The following is a 15001-nucleotide window of genomic DNA, read 5'->3' on the forward strand; positions in this document are numbered from 1 at the left end:
CTAGCCAGCAAACTTACTATCATCTGTCCCTGAAATCACTAACAGCTCTCCCCCTACACTATCTCTTCCAAGCACACACAGGCAGATTTTTCAGATACATTTTTGCCCTTGATCCCCCTCTGGCATGCCACTGTCCAGGTCGTTGCACCCTTTAAACAACTTTAAAATCATTTTTCTGGCCAGAAATGTCTTTTCTAGATGTTAAAGTTCGCCTTCCCATTGAAGTCTATGGGGTTCGCGAACCGTTCGCGAACCGCTCGCATTTTTGCGCAAGTTCGCGAATATGTTCGCGAACTTTTTTTCCGACGTTCGCTACATCCCTAAAGGTGAGCTGAAACAATGGGACAATAAAAATGAATAGGTTCTCACAAATGATCATCACTCCTGTATATTGCTTACCTCTGTTTTCAGCAGTGATTTAAGATTTTTAGATGCAACATCTGACCCTCTAGATCAGGGGTCCCAAACCCTTTTACATGTGAGCCACATTCAACTGTAAAAAGAGTTGGGGACCATGAAAAAAGACCTGTGGGTGCCAAATAAGGGCTATGAGTGTTTTTTTGGTTGCCTCTGTGTGGATATTCAGACTTTAAGAGACTCTGTTTAGCAGTACATCTGGTTTTATGCAACCAAAACTTGCCTTCAAACCAGGAATTCAAAAATAAGCACCTGCTTTGAGGCCACTTGGAGCAACATCCAAGGGTTTGGTGAGCAACGTGTTACTCATTCGTCACTGATTGGGTATCCCTGGTCTAGATGATACTGGACTACAGCTTCCAGCCCCCTGACAATCAAGTTCGCTTTACTGGAGTGACAACATTCCAGTAGGGTAGCTACATTGATTCCCAAGTGACTGCTACAAATGCAGCCTTTAAAAGAACCCATATCCTATTGCCCTTGAGTAAAATCCTCTAATTATGTATTTCTTTAAAAATTGTATTGCCCTAAAAAATATTATTCATCATTCATCATTCTATACATCATTTCTTGAACCTAATCTACAAACCTAATTGCCATGTTCCTGCTCTCCGACCCTCAGCAGAGGATTCCTGGACAATTCTTGTCTTTTGGTTCTGGAAACCCAGTTAAAAGATTGAAATCCTGAAAAGCATGGCACTCTGGGACTTAAGATCATATTTGAACTGCTATTTAATGATGAAACTTGTTTTTTACATATACTGTAGAACTAAGTTGTGTGAGGGGGTCCACCTCTGCTGAAAAGTACTGTGAGGACTGTATGCTAGACCACAAGGGTCTGTAACTGATCTATTGCAGTTTTTAACACTGGATCTTTGACTCCTGATCATCTTTGTCTCTACTTCTGCCTACTATTGTTTGTCTGCACCAACCTCCAGGTTTTTCCTGACCCAGGCTATGTCTGACCAAGTTCAAGTCTACACACACATATTCCTTATTAACCATCATTATTACAACTACGTTATAACAATATGGACAGTCTGCTGTTAGGAGGTCCCTAGCCCTTTTGGGTCATCCCCATTTTAACTAGAACATTCTGGACAGAAAAGATCTCCTTAATGCAGTGGTCTTCAGAGTTCTTTGGTTTGATGTTTCCCATATATATGAAAACAAGGTTGTCACACTCCTATATTTTCAGTAAACTGTAAAAAAAAGCAGCCACCCTCAAATTCCACCATAAATGACCTTCATGCTGTCCTGCTTTTCCCCATTTGACTTCTTTGAACCAGCCTAGAGAAGTCAGCCTCATAGTTTGAAAACTACTGCTATAGTGGAGAAACTTGTTTCCCCAAACCTTCACACTAACATCTATGCACATCTTGAAAAGTTTTGAAATCAGTTGAATCTGAAATACGGTTCATTTTGCTTTACAACAGGATGTTTCTCTTGTCTTCTCTACAGAAATATGGCAGCTAATTTCTTCACTGGTGCACAGATAGCTGTACATATGTATTATCAAATGTGCATTTATATACAAACATTAGAATCCAAGTTATACTGTAAAATAATATAATCCGTTTATCGCCTTCAAAATCTTCTCAACTGCTTGTGTTTTCATTTATTTTTAGCAGTAAGAAAAGTAGCAATAGTAGCACCATCTGGTTTCTTTTGAATGTTTTTAATATATATTGTGATTCATTGGCACGGTTGTTAATAAACATTGCCTTTTTACTGTATGTTGATAGTAATAACTGAATAGTATTCAGCTGGTAGAAAGAGTATAAATCCCACTTTGCAAATAATTTTTGATTTGGAAAACATAAGAAAAGTCAATGATGTTTGATCAATTCATCTCTCAGACATGGGATTCTTTTATTCGTGGTCCGTTATAACTTTGTACCAAAATTGTTCGATCTCCACTTTCATGCATCTGACTCTCTTCTAGAGTCCTGCATCTGGTTGAATGCCCGTGGAATATTTGCAAAGTGGTCGGGTTTTGGGGATAAAGTTCTGACTCCCTCATCATGCCACTAGTCTGCGGTTAACCAGCCTGGGTACTGGGGGAATCAGCATGAGTGGTTTGGCTTTACTTTGTCACATGTGTACTTTTTTGACGGTGGTAGTGAGCTATTTGATTACTAATTAGTTGCTACAGTTGAGACTGCTACTCCTCCACACTACACACAAGCCTGCTACAAGCCTTCATGCACCTCTTGGCTGATGGTATGGCTCCTCTTGTATGGCTTGTGGCCCATGCATTTTTGCAATTAACCATGCAAGCCTCAATAAAACACACAATCATTAATGCTCTAAATGAGCTTTGTAGAGCTGGTAGACAAGCTTACTGGTCAATCAACAGTTTATTTAGGAGAGCAAAGTGGAACAGTAGTGATAATTTGGGATGAGGTCAGTTGCTGAGATACTTTGAGCTTCGCAGTTGCTACTTCTCCTGGAATATCTGGGGATAGATACCCAACCCTGAATAGGTCCCTTAAATATGCTTACCCCTAAGCCCTAAACGGTTTGGAGGTCTCTAGATAACACATACCTGTATACGTATATGCATATTTACTCCCAGCCTCAAACTAAACTCAAACTTTACTAAAATCTAAAACTAACTTTTTATTAAAAAAAATCACAACCAAACTCCCATGCTCAACTTATTTATTAATAAAATAACCCAAATTAATTAGATTGCGGTAAAAAAAGTCGTGTGAAAACCCGAATCGATCCAATTTTTCGGGCTTTTCACCCTAAACCCCCGAAAAAGTTGGATTTTCAGGCTAAACCCAGCAAAGACCACGAAAACTTCAAATTGAGATAGGTGCCTCTTCCATTGACTTATACGGGACTTCGACAGGTCTGAGATGGCAGCCGAATTTTGGCTTTATGCAGCATCGGGGTATAATAAATCTTTTTTTTTTTTCACAAAAAATTTGAGTATTTGCCCCAGAAAGCCCGATCAGATACATTTGAGGTTTAGTAAATAACTTCCTGAATGGTTTGTAGAAGAGGAAATGATTTTACCCTTACAAAGGGTGTCTATCCTTGGCGTCTTCCCAGCAAGCACTTAGTTCCAGCTAGCCATTGTAAATTGGAAAGACATGGCTGCCATTGTGCTAGGGGCTCATATTCAAAATAACTGGCGGTCTGGAATCAAGGGGCAGAAAAAATATAGCTTTTAGCACTTTCCTCAACCCTTCAGCAAGAGGGTGGTGGAAAAGTGAAGGCTTCAGTATGAACATGTAAGGGGAGGACGCCCATGTAGAATTAAGTCCCATCAACACTGATAAGATGTAAAATGACAACCTTTAATGGGGTACAGTCTCTGGAACTATGTTCTTTCTGGTCTTTGGACCAACATATTGTATTTTGAAACTGCACCTCTTGATAGGACAGTCTCTAGATGAAGAAGGTGCTATTGAGTGCGTATGTGCCATGCCTCTGCCTTGCAGCTTTACTCTTTTTGGCCACTACTGGACAGATCAAACATCAACATCTCAGGCAACCTTGGTACCAAGAACAAGGCTTGTTTGTTTTTGAATAATACAGGTATGGGACCTGTTATCCAGAATGCTCGGGTTTGCGGATAATGGATCTTTCCGTAATTTGGGTGTACTAGAAAATCATGTAAACATTAAATAAACCCAATAGGCTGGTTTTGCTTCCAATAAGGATTAATTATATCTTAATTGGGATCAAGTACAAGCACCTGTTATATTATAACAGAGAAAAAGGAAATCATTTTTAAAAATTTGGATTATTTGGATTATTTGGATTATTTGGATAAAATGGAGTCTATGGGAGCCATTCCATAATTCGGAGCTTTCTGGATATCGGGTTTCCGAATAAGGGATCCTATACCTGTAATAGCAAAAAAAATCAGTGTTGAATTTCATGCTCCATTTTTATTTCAACTATGAGATCATACTATGGCATGCACTTTTTACAGTTCATATCTTCCTCAGTTCAAGCTGCACTTAAGATACTGACACTACAAATTTTCATTTCAAAATATTAATGTACATTAAAAGTTACCTATAGGTCACGTTGATAGTTTTTTGCTGATTTTTGCTTTTGTAAGTAATTGTTACTTGAAGTTCCTAAACCTGACTGTTTTGCCAACCTGACTGTCCCTTCTTAACCTGTCAGTTAGAGTTTCTAATGCTAATGGACTCCTGCTGCACAACTATGGCAGCCCCCTCATAGAGGAACATGGGGGTAAGAAAGGTAATATAAAAGCATCAGGCAAATACTTTTAAGGCAAAATTATAATTAGCATTCAAAGACAATGTTATGATGGATAAAAAAAGGTTATTTTCTGGTGTCAGTATCTCTTTAACATTATAATATAAATATAACAGTTACGGAATATACAGCATAGTTATAGTTTCTTTTGCACAACACAAATAGACACTGCAAAATATAATGTACCCCCTACTGTAAATGATAAGGTTATTAGAAGTCACTGAGGGGTTGTTCTATGACCATATAAAGGCACAAGGCTGCAGGCTGAGTTATACAGGGAACTCTGAGTATCACTCATGTATTATAAGGGATAATGTACCCCCTACTGTAAATGATAAGGTTATTAGAAGTCACTGAGGGGTTCTGTGACCATATAAAGGCACAAGGCTGCAGGCTGAGTTATACAGGGAACTGTGAGTATCACTCATGTATTATAAGGGATAATGTACCCCCTACTGTAAATGATAAGGATATTAGAAGTCACTGAGGGGTTCTGTGACCATATAAAGGCACAAGGCTGCAGGCTGAGTTATACAGGGAACTCTGAGTATCACTCATGTATTATAAGGGATAATGTACCCCCTACTGTAAATGATAAGGTTATTAGAAGTCATTGAGGGGTTGTTCTGTGACCATATAAAGGCACAAGGCTGCAGGCCGAGTTATACAGGGAACTCTGAGTATCACTCATGTATTATAAGGGATAATGTACCCCCTGCTGTAAATGATAAGGATATTAAAAGTCACTGAGGGGTTGTTCTGTGACCATATAAAGGCACAAGGCTGCAGGCTGAGTTATACAGGGAACTCTGAGTATCACTCATGGATTATAAGGGGTAATGTACCCCCTACTGAAAATGATAAGGATATTGGAAGTCACTGAGGGGTTTTGTGGCCATATAAAGACACAGGCTGCAGGCTGATAAAGGGAGTTATTAGCGTTGCACAATCTATAACAAAATAAATGTGAATTGACTGTATTTTGCAAGAAATCACTTAGAAGTGTAATACATTCATTGTGATTTAAATAAATAAAATAAATGAATTCATTTTGTGAAGGTCAAAATAGAGTGTTATTATTCACGATGTGGGGAAAACACGGAAATTGAAAAAACTCAGTAAATTGCGTTCAAATGCAAATAGTGCTTGAATATTGATTGTCTGATACGTAGTTAACAATTCACTAATCAATAGATTAACACGTAAAATTTAATAGCTCCTTTAAAAATGAATTAATAATAATAGCACATACAGGGAAACTTCTTGATCTCGATCTCGATCGGATGGGACAAAAAATCCCGTCGTCTCGCGGCCGCATCTATTCGTTGATGCGGTCCCGCGATCCGACCGCCCGTTAGGCATCGTTAGGATCCGATCGTTGGGCCCTAGGGCCCACGATCAGATCAGCCCGATATTGCCCACCTCAAGGTGGGCATATCGGAGGGAGATCCGCTCGTTTGGCGACATTGCCAAACGAGCGGATCTCTCAGTGTATGGGCACCTTAAGGCCCCCATTTTGGACTCTGAAGCAGTGGTGGCAATGTGTTAGAGGGTGCGGAAGATAAATATTTCTACAAAACTGCAGGCTGCAGTTATACAGGGAACGCTTGTGTATCAGGGAACACACTTGTGTATAATAAGGCATAACATACAGCGATGCACCGTGTGTAATTTCAGGTCTGCCTGTGACATTGTTGTACATCTGTCCAGATCTCACATAAGAAACAAATCTACTCGCACCCCTGGTTATGTAGTTCTAGACAATTTTGATCCCTGATACTTTGCACGTTGCTGACTGCACTGGCTGTAGGTATCTTCCATCACTTCCCACCACCCACTAATGGAGCTGGGATGATTGGTCTCAGCTGAGGAATTCAGAAGAAAGAGACTGGCAGTACCACCGATATGCGGTTAAAGTAATAATGGACCAAAGTGCAGTATAAACGAATGAAGTGGGTCATTAGGGAAATGTATGGATGGAAATCCCAGAGATGAGGGTTACAAGAGGAACGTGTGTATGGCCCCTTGCGTTTAGCTAATTTATTGGCACTGTAGAAGATCATGTATTGAATATTAGCAGATGCTGAGCACCATGTTGGGCCTATACAGAGTGTTGTAGCAAAGCCACCCATTCTAAGAAGGTCTGCCGGCTCAGAGTATTTTGTAAGGTCTAATTGAAAACATTCATCATTCCAGTTGGTTCCTAGATGTGCATCTGTATAACTATCCAGAACATTCTTGGCTCATCGTCTCCATCATCCGTCACCTTTCTGACATCTGCTGTAATGGCTTGGACCTCACTCCACTTGTCTGCACCTTCTCTCTAAGAGGCTCCCGTGCCCTTCATGGTTCATCTTCATTTTTCTCTTCTCGCTGCAGCCCATTAATCATTTTTCCTCGGTGCCATAATGTCCACATTCTCATTTATCTCCATTCTCTCGGCTATACCCATCCCTTATCTGAAAACTCTTGCAGTCACATGTGTTATTCAGTTTGAAGGCAAACATCTGGTTGCTATGGGTTACTAGACGAACCTTGCACCTTTTAATACATTATCTCATCCCGGGTCTTATTCAGAACAAGTGAAGCTTTGAAATAGGGACATTATAGATTTGGACACCAGCTAAACCACCCAGCATACCAATATATGACTGTTTCTGAGGAAGTGACATGAATGGGGTATGATACATTGCTGCATATGCTAAACTGCTTTTAATGGAATTAATAAAATTATTTTTTTACGATACAAGCTGCCTGGTGCTCCGTGAAATCTGCATATCGATATACCAATATATGACACGCTGGGCCAGGACTTCTGTTCTTCAACATCTGCACCAGCCCACTGGTATATATACAGACCCACACTTGGAATTTGGAAAAGTTCAACTCTGCATATGTGAAATGAGGCATCAATAGGGTGTATTTGATATAGGTATGGGATCCATTATACGGAAACCCATTATCCAGAAAGCTCTAAGTTATTGAAAGGCCATCTCCCATAGCCTCTATTTTATCCAAATAATCTAAATTTTTATACATTATATCCTTTTTCTCTGTAATAATAAAACAGTAGCTTGTACTTGATCCCAACTAAGATATAATTAATCCTTATTGGAATCAAAACCAGCCTATTGGGTTTATTTAATGTTTATATGATTTTGTAGACATAAGGTATGAAGATCCAAATTATGGAAAGATCCGTTATCCGGAAAAACCCAGGTCCAGAGCATTTTGGATAACAGGTCCTATACCTGTATACCAAACAGAAAACAAATATTTTCTTTAGGAGCTCATGTCACTTAAGTAAAATTTACAATATATTTGTATTAATTTTGTATTATTTGTATTGTATTAATTAAATATTATAGTCTCAGTGCAGCAGCCAGTGAAAAAGTAAAAAAAAAAAAAAAGGCAACGATTGTCTCTTGATTTAAAAACTCATGGTCTTGAGCTGCTCTCTGGTGGAAAAGAGTAAAACTGCACCCGTAACAAATGAAATAGAAAGAAGTCTGCCGCCTCCTGTTGGTATTTTACAGCCAATTTTATTGATAAGGGACAATAATAACAGATAGGTCAACCTAGAAGTCCTATTTTAGGAGAAAATGCCCACTAGAAAGGAAATAATTAGTCTCAAATGCAGAGCCCTGCAAAAAAAGTTTAAATTTTAACTTTTGGGTTCCAAGTAGGAAATATGCTTCCCTGAAGTATTTTATATGCACATTATAATCAAGCATAGCTCTATATGTGCATAGGAACAATAATTCATTTGAATTAACATTTAATGTTAGCCTTGGTAGAATAGAGATTGGCTTTAAGTGGCACTGGTATGGGAATTGTTATCCAGAATACGTGGGACCTGGGTTTTTCTTGATATGGGATCTTTCTGTAATTCGGATCTCTGTACCTTAAGTCTACTAAAAAATCATTTAAACATTAATTAAACCCAATAGGATTGTTTTGCCTTCACTAAGGGTTAATTATATCTTAAAGTGGCCATACACAGGCAGATTAAAGATGCCGATACCTTTTAGACCAGGGGTCCCCAAACTTTTTTGGCCCGGGGACCAAAAAAGAGCCAATTTTTTTGGGGGGTTGGGAGGGTTCAGGGAGAGAGGTCGGGAGGGGTCTGCATCCAATTATGGTGTGATGGTGTTCAATTTGGCGCAGGCATCGAATTTGGGTGCATGGGTATCATGGGCGCACTGCGTTCATTGTTTGGTGGCCCAGTTTAGGACTGTCCGTGCCAGGTTCTGGGCCGCGGCCCAATGGTTGGGGACTCCTGCTTTAGACCACTTTGGCATTTTATCTGCCTGTGTATGGGGTGATTGATATCAGGCCAAATATCAGCCAGATATTGATCGAGCAGGTTTGATTTTCTTGGCGACCGAGGACCACCCATTTCCTTCATTATTACGATTGTTTGGCCCTAGGGCCGAACGATCAGATGAACCCAATATCACCAAACGAGTGGATCTTATCGTGTACAGCCACCTTCAATTGGGATCAAGTACAAGGTACTGTTTTATTATTACAGAGAAAAATTAAATCATTTCTATAAATTTGACTTATTTGGATGAAATGGAGTCTATGGGAGACAACCTTCCCATAATTAAATTTTCCAGATAACGGATCCCATACCTGTAATAAGGAATTGTAAAAGATTGCTACTGGTCTAGTAACTGGTAGGTTGTATTTACCCATCGCCTGTTTGAAAATGAACCTCTGGTTGGTTGTTATGAGTCATTAGACCTGGGCATACACTGCTTCTATTATTATAATATCCTATAGGGATGTGTGAGATAATAAATGTTCTGACGGAAGGGAAGCACGGGCAACTGCACAGAGCTAGAAATAGAATTCTTCATTGTAAGGTCTCTGAATCTCCATTTGTTTTCTCTGTTTTTTCTGTAAAGCGAGAAACCAGAAATCTTTGGCAGCAGAATTGCATTTCTGCATTAAAGGGGTCGTTCACCTTTAAATTAACTTTTAGGATGATGTAGAGACGGATATTCTGCAACAATTTGCAATCGGTTTTAATTCTTTATTATTTGTGGTTTTTGAGTTATTTAGCTTTTTATTCAGCAGCTCTCCAATTTGCAAGTCCAGCAATCCGGTTGCTAAGATCCAATTAACCCTAGCTACCACGCACTGATTTAAATAAGAGACTGGGATATGAATAGGAGAGGCCTGGATAGAAAAATGAGTAATACAAAGTAGCAATAACAATACATTTGTAGCCTTACAGAGCGTTTGTTTTTTAGACAGGGTCAGTGACCCCCCATTTGAAAGCTGGAAAGCGTCAGAAGAAAAAGCCACATAATTAAAAAAAAACTATAAAAATAAAAGAAAAAATTAAGACCAATCGAAAAGTTGCTTAGAATTTTCCATTCTATAACATACTTAAAATGAACTTAAAGGTGAACTACTCCTTTAAGCACACTTTAGTGTGAACTATTTAGGATCCAGTGTCTCTTTAAGGCTGATAACATTGTATTTTGGGAGCTGTTAGGTTTCACACAAGTTAAGTACAATATGATAATGTTGGTGAGACTGTGAAGTTTGCTTTTTATAGAGGACAGATTCAGCGCTGCATGCCAATGAGCTGAGCATTTTCATGTTCTGTGATATTCAGTAAAATGTACATTTACTAAAAGGAGGCAAAGTCCAGGAAAAAAAACTGAATGCTGGAAAAGCCATGAATTGTTGTATATCACCGTGAAATCCTTCTGATGAACATGTTTTACAGGCAGTTAAGGGTCTTATAGGTGCTGAGTGTGTGGCAGTGATAGGGTTATTATTATTTTTTATTATTATTAACATGTATTTATATAGCGCCAACATATTGCGTAGCACTGTAAAGTAACTGTGATTATACAACTACATCACATGAATTACATACATAGAATATATGGAGTAACAATCATCACAATCAATACAGGTACAAAGAGGTGAGGAAGGCCCTATACATAGGCATACAGTCTAAAGGGAAGGGAGTAATACACAAGGTGTGGGAGTGGGCAAGATCGAATTAAGTGGGTGAGAAATGTGGTGTTGTATGTGGTGTTGCGTTTGGTAGTTAAGCAGAGTGAGGGTAGGCTTCTCGAAAGAAGTGCGTTTTCAGAGATTTTTTGAAAGCAGAAAGTTTGGGAGAAAGTCGGACAGATCGTGGGAGAGCGTTCCAGAGGAGGGGTGCAGCCCTTCCAAAGTCTTGAATGCGAGCATGTGAGGAGGTAATGAGAGAAGAGTTGAGTAGCAGGTCAGTAGAGGAGCGAAGTAAGCGAGTGGGTGAGTATATAGAGATGAGTTCAGAGATGTAGGGTGGAGCAGAGTTATGAAGTGCTTTGAAAGTCAGTGTCATTAATTTGAATTTGATTCTGAAAGGTAACGGAAGCCAGTGCAGGGATTGACAGAATGGCGAGGCAGAGGATGAGCGGTTGCTGAGGTGTATGAGCCTCGCAGCAGTGTTCATTATGGACTGGAGAGGTGACAGTCTCTGGAGGGGGAGGCCAATTAAAAGAGAGTTACAGTAGTCTAGACGTGATATGATGAGAGAGTGAATAAGAATTTTGTCAGCATCTTGGGTGATAAATGATCATATTTTGGATATGTTCCTTAGGTGGAAGTGACATGATTTAATAAGTGACTGGATATGAGGAGTGAATGACAGGGCAGAATCTAGGATAACCCCAAGGCACCGGGCCTGGGGAGAGGGGGTGATAGTGGAATTGTTAACTATGATGGATACTTCGGGGATGCTACTGGTGTTTCTTGGAGGAAAGAGAACCATTTCAGTTTTAGAGAGGTTTAATTTAAGGTAGCGTTGCGACATCCAGGTAGAGATAGCGGACAGGCAGGAGGAGACGCGAGTTAGGAGTTCTGGGTTGAGATCAGGAGATGAGAGATAGATTTGAGTATCGTCAGCATAGAGGTGGTAGTGGAAATGTTGTTAAACTCCAATCTGTTAAATATCAATTGATGGGGGGGCAAGGGCCCAAAAAAGGGCCCCCCAACTGTTGCACCCTAACCTCTGCCTACTAGTGATGGGCGAATAAATCCACCTGGTGGGAATTTGCAGAGAATAAATTCGAGAATCTCCTGCGAAAATTCGATGGCTTAAAAAATTTTGGAAGTGCGTTCGAAAAGACCCTTGCGTCAAAATCGCCGCGAGTCAACGCTAGTTGGAAGCCCATTGAATTTTTGGATGCGTGTCCAAAATTGGATGTGGGCGCCAATTTCTGAGTTTCAAGTTTTTTTTCGAGAATTTTCCGCCGTTTTGAGAATTTCGCTAATTTTTCAGACGAAGCGAAACGGGAGAAATTCGCCCATTACTACTGTCTTCCAGTCCTGCTGACCCAGCCTTGATCCTGCCCTGTGTTCTGGGGAATAATACATGGAATTGGCTCTGTGAAACCATGAAGGACCACATAGAAATGTAATTAATATTTAGCCTCCCCAAATAAAATGAATCCCCCTCTGCCTCAATGTGTGTGTGTGGGGAGGCTGCAAAGCTCTGATCACCTCTCAATCCCACCTTCCAACCTCAGCAGCTCCTGTTAAAGGGCATGTAAAGGCAAAAAAATGAAATCCCATTTTTTTTAATGAAAAAGAAACCTATCTCCAATCTACTTTAGTTAAAAAATGTGTACTGTTTATATAAGAAACCTGACTGTATGCAGTGAAATTCTCCCTTCATTTACTGCTGTGGATAGGAATTGTCAGATGGTCCCTAACTGCTGAGCAGGGAAACAATCATACTTATGAACAGCAGGGGGAGCCCCCGCCTTACTTACCAGCCATGCAGAACTCAAGCAGCTTTGTTTATGACGATCCCTAAGCAGCCCAGACCCCACTGAGCATGTGCACAGTCTTAGTCTTGCAAAGATGTTTAACAAAGTTACAAGATGGTGACCCCCTGTAGCCAATTTTGAAAGCATAAATCATTTGTTTGATTAGGCTTGTGGTGCAGTAAGTTCATGTTTATATTTAGTATACAAAATATAGCATTTCTAGCCTTATTCTATTTTAGACTTTACATGCCCTTTAAGTCTCTTTTAGAATTCACAAACCTTTTATTGCTCGGCAGACAAGACAGAGAAGTGAACAGGGAATGAGAGGAGAGACGCACAATTATCTCTTTTCCAGTAGTGAATTGATTAGTAGGTCAACGAAGGAGAAGCTTTGCATTTTCTATTGATTGCCAAGGAGGCTTCAGCGGGAGCGTTGAAGAAAGGCTTTCTACTTTCTACTCTTCTCAGTATGTCCCGCAGATATTTCAGGTTTAATCTCCAAGCAAAACAGAAAATACAGCAATTTGATAAATTGTTTCAGTAAAACGCATATTACACAGCTTTGGAGAAGCAGCCTTTTTGGTTTCCAAAAATATAATATACGAATAAAGCAGTTACTCCTCCTTCTCATATCTCTTCAAGCTATTACCTTTATGCATTTGTTGTTACCATGACCACCATGACCCTTACACTTCAAGGGGAACTCCGGCTTCCAAACCAAAATTTGATAAAGGGCCCACATAACACAGAAACCCATATATAACAGAGTCTCCTGTAGGCTGACCACAATAGCCACAGCCCTTACTTGGCACCCCCTGAAAAATTATGATATACAAAAAAAACTGCTGCACTCAGTTGTCACATAGTCCAAAGTCACATTATTTAGGTTTCGGATTTGGCCAATTCAACAAGCAAGCATCCGCCAAATTAGCCCAAATGATGTGACCCCAAAAAGGAATCAGTAAGCTTGAAAACTTTCCTGGCATGGAATTCTACAGAGCGATTGCTTAAAATACCTGCAAGTTTGTTGACGCTTCAAATTCCTATACCCCTTAGAATTGCCACTTGCCCTTGGCACAGTTTTTGCAGATAAATCCATGGTTATAATGTGAATGCAATCTGGCATACTACATATCCAGTGATCCCTTTTACATGGAAAGAAATAATAAGGATATTTTATACTGAGTACTTGGAGATAATGCTGCTTCTTTTTTTTTCCCATCTCTCCTGCTTCAATGCTCCATGCTCCACCGGACACAGTTTCCATTTTTCTGTGCCTTCCATCATTACTACATTTATGTACATTAAATCTTTACAATTTTGGCTCAAGCCCCCTAAGTGTAAGCGTATATTAAGAACCATCTGAGGTTACCCTGGATTATATCTTCTGTATCTGCTCTTCTGTGACCTGTGAACTGCACAATCATTGTATTAGCCAAAGCCGTCAGTGCTCCCCAAGCTGAAAGCCCAAGAAATGTTGCTCTTATAATATTTAAAGGACCGATATAATCTCAGAATTGTATTTGGTATAAGAAAATACTTGGGCGGACTTTGGTTTTCTGTCAGGAATGGGTCTGTGCCAGCAGACAATTCTAGTTGGGTTATAGTCAGGTGGGGGTGGTAAGCTGCTCTTGGTATGTAAGAGATGAAGCCTAAAGTCTAAGACAAGTCTTGGATTAGGACCAGGAGCATTGTATATCTAAACCAATATCACCTTTGTGATGTCATTGGCACCACTGTACAAAATAGGGATGCACCGAATCCAGGATTCAGTTCGGGATTCGGCCTTTTTCAGCAGGATTCGGATTCGCCCGGATTATATCTTCTGTATCTGCTCTTCTGTGACCTGTGAACTGCACAATCATTGTATTAGCCAAAGCCGTCAGTGCTCCCCAAGCTGAAAGCCCAATAAATGTTGCTCTTATAATATTTAAAGGACCGATATAATCTCAGAATTGTATTGGGTATAAGAAAATACTTGGGCGGACTTTGGTTTTCTTTCAGGAATGGGTCTGTGCCAGCAGACAATTCTAGTTGGGATATAGTCAGGTGGGGAGTGGTAAGATGCTCTTGGTATGTAAGAGATGAAGCCTAAGGTCTAGGACAAGTCTTGGATTAGGATCAGGAGCATTGTATATCTAAACCAATATCACCTTTGTGATGTCATTGGCACCACTGTAAAAAATAGGGATGCACCGAATCCAGGATTCAGTTCGGGATTCGGCCTTTTTCAGCAGGATTCAGATTCGCCCGAATCCTTCTGCCTGTCCGAAACTAATCCTAATTTGCATATGCAAATGAAGGACAGGGAGGGAAATCCCATGACTTTTTGTCAAAAAACAAGGAAGTAAAAAATGTTTCCCCTTCCCACCCCTAATTTGCATATGCAAATTAGGATTCAGATTCGACCAAATCTTTCGTGAAGGATTCGTAGGTTCAGCAGAATCCAAAATAGTGGATTCGGTGCATCCCTAGTAAAAAAGCCTAAGGAGTTTGATTAGGATATTTCTTTTCTGTGTTCAACCCTGCAACATTATGACTGCAATAGT

The sequence above is a fragment of the Xenopus laevis genome, chromosome 6L (genome assembly GCF_017654675.1).
Source record: "Xenopus laevis strain J_2021 chromosome 6L, Xenopus_laevis_v10.1, whole genome shotgun sequence".
NCBI classification, from domain to species: domain Eukaryota; kingdom Metazoa; phylum Chordata; class Amphibia; order Anura; family Pipidae; genus Xenopus; species Xenopus laevis.